The following is an 8,450-nucleotide window of genomic DNA, read 5'->3' as shown; positions in this document are numbered from 1 at the left end:
ATATTTAAAGAGAGAACTTTCTCACTCACTCTAATGAATGTCACAGCTCCTCCATCCCCACTGCTTCCTTTCATCAAGCTTTATTTTCATTTGAAGTATTTATCACACTCTGATAATTTGTGAAATATTGTATCTGACTGTGTGTAACATATACAGAATTTGTCAACCTGCCCCAACACCACCCCTAACCATACACACAGGGTTGCAAGCACCAAGGAGTACAGAATTTGGTCTGACTTGTTAACTGCTGAGTCCTCAGTTCTGAAAATGCACCTGATACTTATAAGACACTACATTACTATTGAGGACTCTGGGATCTTAAAGCCAAGAGATTTTACAAAGACAGACTCTGACACTTCAATAAGTAGATGATACTATTCCTTTATTGGCCCAAGGTGGAGATCACTGGGATTCTATAAAAAGAGTAATAATTAAAGTATGTATAAAGTGAGACTATTATTATAGTCTTATATATTGAATTATCATTCAGTTGAAATGAATATTTTAAGATGACAGAAAGAGAAAGGTTAGATGATATTTATTAATTAAATAGTGAAAGTTAAAGTCACTCAGTCGTATCTGACTCTTTGTGACCCCGTGTACTATACAGTCCATGGAATTCTCCAAGCCAGAATACTGGAGTGCCTTTCCCTTCTCCAGGGGATCTTCTCAACCCAGGGATCGAACCCAGGTCTTCTGAATTGCAGGCAGATTCTTTACCAGCTGAGCCACAAGGGAAGCCCAAGAATACTTGAGTGGGTAACCTATCCCTTCTCCAACTGAGCTATCACAGAAGCCCTTATTAATTAAAAGAGGTCTATATTTTATTTACACAGACTGTTTCCAATTTAGAAATTATAATACAGAAGCAACAAGGATTGACCTAAATCTAACAGAGGACTAAAATAGAAAAACGAATATGATTTTCAAAATAACTATATAACAACTTTACTCTAGATAACGTTCAATTTATAGTTTTTCTCATAATGCCCAACTATCTTTCTCTTAATGACGATAAGGGCCATTTGTTTCTGGACATTTCACTGAAAAATAATGATAACTCATAACATTCACACACCCTGCAATGTCAATATGCATGATAAATTTGACAATGAATGACATTCTTTTTTTCCCTGAAATTTGTTGAGATCCTTTTCTTAATACAGACAAAAAGGTAGGTCTAGCTACATTATAAGAACTTTCAGTAATATTTAGAAGTCAAGCTTAAAAATTATAAATTTATTATTAATCATTTGATACATCATGAGAAATGCTGGACTGGATGAAGCACAAACTGGAGTCAAGATTGTTAGGAGAAATATCAACAACCTCAGATATGCAGATAACACCATGTTTATGGCAGAAAGTGAAGAAGAACTACAGAGCCTCTTGATCAAAGTGAAAGAGGAGAGTGAAAAAATTAACTTAAAACTCAACATTCAGGAAACTAAGATCATGGCATCTAGTCCCATCACTTCATGGCAAATAGATGGGGAAACAGTGGAAATAGTGAGAGACTTTATTTTGGGGGGCTCCAAAATCACTGCAGATAGTGACTGCAGCTATGAAATTAAAAGTGCTTGCTCCTTAGAAGAAAAGTTATGACCAACCTAGACAACATATTAAAAAGCAGAAACATTACTTTGCCAACAAAGGTCTGTCTAAGTCAAAGCTATGGTTCTTCCAGTAGTCAGGTATGGATGTGAGTGCTAGACTATAAAGAAAGCTGAGCACCAAAAAATTGATGCTTTTTGAACTGTGGTGTTGGAGAAGACTCTTGAGAGCCTCTTGGACTACAAAGAGATCCAACCAGTCCATCCTAAAGGAAATCAGTCCTGAATATCCATTGCTGAAGCTGAAACTCCAATACTTTGGCCACCTGATGTGCTGACTCATTTGAAAAGACCCTGATTCTGGGAAAGACTGAAGGCAGGAGGAGAAGGGGACGACAGAGGATGAGATGATTGGATGGCATCACCAACTCAGTGGACATGAGTTTGAGTGAACTCCGGGAGTTGGTGATGGACAGGGAGGTCTGGCGTGCTGCAGTCCATGGGGTGGCAGAGTCGGACATGACTGAGTAACTGAACTGATATAAAACAGAACTAAAATAAAGATGAAAAATTTACTTTAAAAAAATTCAATCTTTAAGAAATCTGAGTCAGTATATTAAAACTATTTGGGGATTGAAATTTTGCTAATATTTCAGAGAAGAAATTAGATGCATTTCAAGAAAAAAAAATGTTTGAATGCTTATAGATGGCATTTTAACTGGTCTGCACAAAGTGAAACAGTTATATTTGGAAATATAGTCATAGGATGAAAATAACACAAATAAATTATTTTTTTTCCATTTTAAAATCAAGATTTCTTGGCACCAATGAAGATTTTGGATTGTCCAAGTTGCTGAAATATAGGATTGGGGTTAGATACGTTTTATTTTTTTACATGGAGATATTTTTATTAAGAAATTACTGTTTTTAAATTATAATATTGATGAGCAAAGGGGCCCATACTAAGATCTGCAATGTCACAAACTCCAATACAGAATCAATCCCTCTGAAACGGTCACCCGTCCTCTCAGTACTCCAAGGACAATGAACTCCCTGTTTCCCAAGACACTCCATGCTAATTCTGCTAATCTCATTTACTGAAAAAGTCTTTCTATGTCACTCCCCTGGAAAATGAAAAATAACACATAAATTGCAAGAAAGTCTCCTCTATTTTTACAACTGCAAAAATAAATAATTAAAATCAAGACTAGGGTTCCAAAAGCTGGTCCCCTCAATTCATTTGATTGCGAATATTTGCAACAGTTTTCTTTCAGAGTTTTTGTTAACAGTATGATTTAGACCTCTTTTTAAAACTATAGAAAGATCCAGAAGAAGAAAACAATGCTGGCAAAGTATGATCAATAAAAAGAGCTTATACTGTGAATCTAGGATTTTAGACCATATTTGAGGACACCAATTCAGTTGTTGTATTACAGAAGAATCATGACTGAGGTGTCTACATCTACAAACTGAAGAATATACACTATTCATAAAGAAGATAAAAATGAAAGATGGTAATTTTATTCATGTCATTTATTCATTTATTATGAATTTCCTTATCATAAGCATTTATTATGTGTCGGATCCTATGTTAGGCATCTAATATTTCACAACAACAGGCTTTTATAAAATCACTATAGATGTATAGCAACAGAGACTTCCCATATAAAAGGTCTTGATACCAACCTAGTCAAAGAGATATAGGTACAAAATTGACTTCTACTAATAGGAACACTGATGCTGTTGCAGCATCTCAGATTAAGAATGAGATTCATTTGTTGGTGCAATAAGTTGCTACAGGCAATGGTACAGAAAATGACTGCAGAGCTAAGTAAAGCCCTGGTGACTGAGCCACGGCATTAGGTTCTACTCAACTGAGTTGACGGGCACAGAATTCAACACTGGCTCTTGATAAAATCAGCAATTTTTCAACCAGTTAATCATGAATCAGACAAACATTGTCTGAAAAATATACCTTGGTGTAATCTACAAGTATTAACCTCTGTTTAGCTTTGAGATACAAAATTAAATGGACAGTCCAATATTTTGTCTTTTGGATGACTTATTTTGCTGAATATGACACCATCTGTTACTTTACTGGGAGATATAGGTAAAGGTGGCAAATATTTATTTAAAATGGTCATCCTTTTCTCTTAGACTTACTAAAGATAAAAAAATTACAACTATAAGGAGCCCTAATAGAAATTCCAATTCCAGAAAACCCAGAAGGGAAACCTTTCCCTGAGCAATGGCTCTTTACTACTTTGAAAGAAGAGAGAGTTTAATTAAAATAGTGATCGTGCAAATCTTTCACCTACATGAAATGTTTTTAGTTAATAATTTGTGTTACATAATGGGCTGTTTGAAGCTTAATTGACTAGGTAGAAACCATGTGTTCAGGGTCCCTGGAACTATCTGATATTCACAGTTGTATAAATTTTTCTCAATATACTGGTAGATGATCTGTGTTAAAATAATATCCTTGGAGTGCACTATCAAAAAGAGACTAATTACTTTTATGAATATGTTGTACTTCATGAGGTATCTCTTTGCATACTTCTTAAAGATATATTAATATCAGTCATCTACCTCTTTTAAAGTATGGAAAAATTGCAGATAAGATAAATAAAACTTACTCACATAACAATCATTATTAGAAAATAAGCTAACACCTTGCATAAACTCAATGTACCCCATTATCCAGATACTCTATACCATTTTTTTCACCACATAAGGATCCAGAAGATGATGTTATCCATAATTTTGTCCTCTAAAACTTGAAAACTTTGAACTGCACTGATTCTACCCAAATACCCTTAAGACTTGCAAAAATTTTTTGTCAATTATTGTCCAATAAATTAGCAAAGATCAAAACCTGAATCTTTGTTTAGACCAGGAATCAACAAACTACTCTAGCAAGTTGAATCCAGTTTGGTGCCTTCATTGAGTAAATAAAGCTTTACTGGACTACAACCATACCTATTCCTGCACTTACAGCCTATTACTTCTTTCATGAAAAATGGCACAGTTAAATAGTTGTGATAGGGTCCTGGCCTATAAAGCCTAGGATATTTACCATCTGGCTATATACAGAAAAAAATTTTGATCCTTGGTCTAGACTGCTTACTCTATTTCAATACTATTCATCAAACCTTGTAGCCCTTCCTTCTAAATAAATGAAACTTTATTTCATTTATAAAGGAGAAGAGAGATTTTAATTAAAATAATGATCTAGCAAACCTTTCACCTACATGAAACTTTTTTAGTTAATAATTTGTGCTACATAATGCGCTTTGAGATACAAAGCCCATTCTCCCTTACCATTACCTCTGGTACAAAGCTAATTCAATTCCTTACTATAGATAAATGAATGAATGTGACATCTTAACTGGCCTCATGTAGTCCAGTATGTATTCATAATGCAACTTGTGAATAAAAATGTCTATTTCCATATCTCAGCCTACTGAAATGCTATACTCAAAGACCCCACTCAAATGCTTATTTTTGTGTGAATTCTCCAGTTCTTCTACCTACTCTCTGACAGAGTGATTTTGCCTATTTTCTGTGATCTCACAGATTTAGTTCTTAAGTACATTACGGGATTCATCATATTGTATTGAAACTGTTTGTTTATGTGACTGTGTCATTTATCATATCCCAAGATTCTGGTGAGCACTATTTCTTACTCATCAGCAATTCAGTTATCTTTTATTTAAAAATGCTTATTAGATACCAACTGTGGCAGTTTTTCTTACAGGGAATAAGCATTTTTAATTGCAATTTGAAAGATCCATGAAAAAGTAAAATGGTGAGTAAATAAAAAGGGTGCTTAGAGTCTGTTTTAGCTAGGGTAGTCGGAATAGGACATTTCAGGTTGGTGATACTGAGGGTATTTTAGGATTTGATTTATGAGAACGAGGTGGGCAAAGCTCTGAGGTATAGCATACTACCTCCCCATGGCTCTTCCTTCGAGCAAAAAAAAAAAAAAAAAAAAAATTAAAATAACAAGTGTATAGTCCCTGAGATTACATTGATTTTGACAAGTTATATAAATAGAAATAAGGACATTACAGTGTAAATGATCAATTTAAGAAGCATATAGGAACCAGATAATAAGGGATCTTGTAAGTTTTCTTGTACAAAACTGTTATTTTCCAGAAAGAGCTACAACAAATACCGTCTCCCAGGTTGTTCCAGAACCATGCTGCTTTCCCCATCAAGAAATGACGGAATCGGGTGGAGAGGGAGATGGGAGGGGGGATCGGGATGGGGAATAAGTGTAAATCTATGGCTGATTCATGTCAATGTATGACAAAACCCACTGAAATGTTGTGAAGCGGTTAGCCTCCAACTAATAAAAAAATTAAAAAAAAAAAAAAAAAAAAAAAAAAAAGAAATGACATCTGGCAGTTCTATTTCCAGTTTTTTGAAGAAATCTCCACATTGTTCTCCATAGTGGCTGTACTAGTTTGCATTCCCACCAACAGTGTAAGAGGGTTCCCTTTTCTCCACACCCTCTCCAGCATTTATTGCTTGTAGACTTTTGGATAGCAGCCATCATGACTGGCGTGTAATGGTACCTCACTGTGGTTTTGATTTGCATTTCTCTGATAATGAGTGATGTTGAGCATCTTTTCATGTGTTTGTTAGCCATCTGTATGTCTTCTTTGGAGAAATGTCTGTTTAGTTCTTTGGCCCATTTTTTGATTGGGTCATTTATTTTTCTGGAATTGAGCTTCAGGAGTTGCTTGTATATTTTTGAGATTAATCCTTTGTCTGTTGCTTCATTTGCTATTATTTTCTCCCAATCTGAGGGCTGTCTTTTCACCTTGCTTATAGTTTCCTTTGTTGTGCAAAAGCTTTTAAGTTTCATTAGGTCCCATTTGTTTAGTTTTGCTTTTATTTCCAATATTCTGGGAGGTGGGTCATAGAGGATCCTGCTGTGATTCATGTCGGAGAGTGTTTTGCCTATGTTCTTCTCTAGGAGTTTTATAGTTTCTGGTCTTACATTTAGATCTTTAATCCATTTTGAGTTTATTTTTGTGTATTGTGTTAGAAAGTGTTCTAGTTTCATTCTTTTACAAGTGGTTGACCAGTTTTCCCAGCACCACTTGTTAAAGAGGTTGTCTTTTTTCCATTGTATACCCTTGCCTGCCATATGACCCAGCAATCCCACTTCTGGGCATACACACCGAGGAAACCAGATCTGAAAGAGACACGTGCACCCCAATGTTCATCACAGCACTGTTTATAATAGCCAGGACATGGAAGCAATCTAGATGCCCGTCAGCAGACAAATGGATAAGGAAGCTGTGGTACATATATACCATGGAATATTACTCAGCCATTAAAACAAATTCATTTGAATCAGTTCTAATGAGATAGATGAAACTGGAGCCTATTATACAGAGTGAAGTAAGCCAGAAAGATAAAGGCCAATACAGTATACTAACGCATATATATGGAATTTAGAATGATGGTAACGATAACCCTATATGCAAAACAGAAAAAGAGACACAGATGTACAGAACAGACTTTTGGACTATGTGGGAGAAGGTAAGGGTGGGATGTTTTGAGAGAACAGCATCGAAACATGTATATGATCAAGAGTGAAACAGATCACCAGCCCAGGTTGGATGCATGAGATAAGTGCTCAGGGCTGGTGCACTGGGAAGACCCAGAGGGATCAGGTGGGGAGGGAGGTGGGAGAGGGGATCGGGATGGGGAATACATGTAAATCCATGGCTGATTCATGTCAATGTTGGCAAAAACCACCACTACAATATTGTAAAGTAATTAGCCTCCAACCAATAAAAATAAATGGGGAAAAAAAAAAAAGAAATGACATCCATGTCAACTTCACGTGAATCTAGCTTGGGCTTTCTGACTGCCTTGAGTAATACAAGCACAAGTGACACTCTACGAACATTCAAACCACACAAAGTGATAGAATTTCTGCCTGGTCCTTCCACAGAATGCTCACTCTTGGAACTCTGCTGTCACAACATAAGGAAGCTCAGGCCACATAAAGAGCCCCTTATGGAGGGAAACTCGGCTCCTGGCTCTCAGAAACGATTCTTCCTAGCCAACAATGAGCACCTAACTGCTGTCTTAAAGAGGTTTGGTTGCAGCAATAGATAACTGGAACATTTATTTGGGAGTTAACTTCACTTCAAAATCTGTGCCTGGGACAGATAAATGAGTGAAAGTTACTCAGCTATGTCCGATTCTTTGAGACCCCAAGGGCTATACAGTCCATGGAATTCTCCTGGCCAGAATACTGGAGTGGGTAGCCTTTTCCTTCTCCAGGGGATCTTCCCAACCCAGGGATCGAACCCAGATCCCCCGCATTGTGGGCGGATTCTTTACGAGCTGAGCCACAATGGAAGCGCAAGAGTACTGGAGTGGGTAGCCTATCCCTTCTCCAGAGGATCTTCCAGACCCAAGAAGAGAACCAGGCTCTCCTGCATTGCAGGCGGATTCTTTACCAACTTAGCTATCAGGGAAGTCACAGATAAGGCCATAATTAAATCAATATGGATATTAATGGAATCATAGAAGAAAACACAAATAAGCAAGCAGTAATTGCAGAAAATTTTTGCTCTGGGTAAATGAAATCAGGTAATCTCAGTGATGCTAACCTTAGGCATTTCTAAGTGAAGTTAAATTTAAACATTTATCATTATATTTATCATTTTGCAATAGACTTCATTTTCTAGAGGAGTTCTAGGTTCAAAGCCAAACTAAGTAGAGGGTAAAAATATTTCCCATATACCTCTTGCCCCCACACATGTGGAGCTTCCTCCTCAATTATCAACCTTATTTCCTTAATTTTACATTTGGAGACATCAATTTATATTTTATAATTTGGTTGCTATAGAAACAAGTTGAGTTACA

The 8,450-nt window shown here is 36.3% G+C and overlaps 1 long non-coding RNA gene across 1 annotated transcript; it reads left to right on the top strand.

Moving 5' to 3' along the window:
* Positions 1-553: 553 nt before the first annotated feature.
* LOC122439598 lies at positions 554-7,893 on the top strand. The gene is made up of 3 exons (XR_006268930.1): positions 554-597; positions 3,065-3,067; positions 7,798-7,893. It is a non-coding gene; the product is annotated as an uncharacterized LOC122439598 (long non-coding RNA).
* Positions 7,894-8,450: the final 557 nt, after the last annotated feature.

The sequence above is a fragment of the Cervus canadensis genome, chromosome 4 (assembly GCF_019320065.1).
Source record: "Cervus canadensis isolate Bull #8, Minnesota chromosome 4, ASM1932006v1, whole genome shotgun sequence".
Taxonomy (NCBI): Eukaryota; Metazoa; Chordata; class Mammalia; order Artiodactyla; family Cervidae; genus Cervus; species Cervus canadensis.
This window is presented reverse-complemented; position numbering and strand designations above follow the sequence as displayed.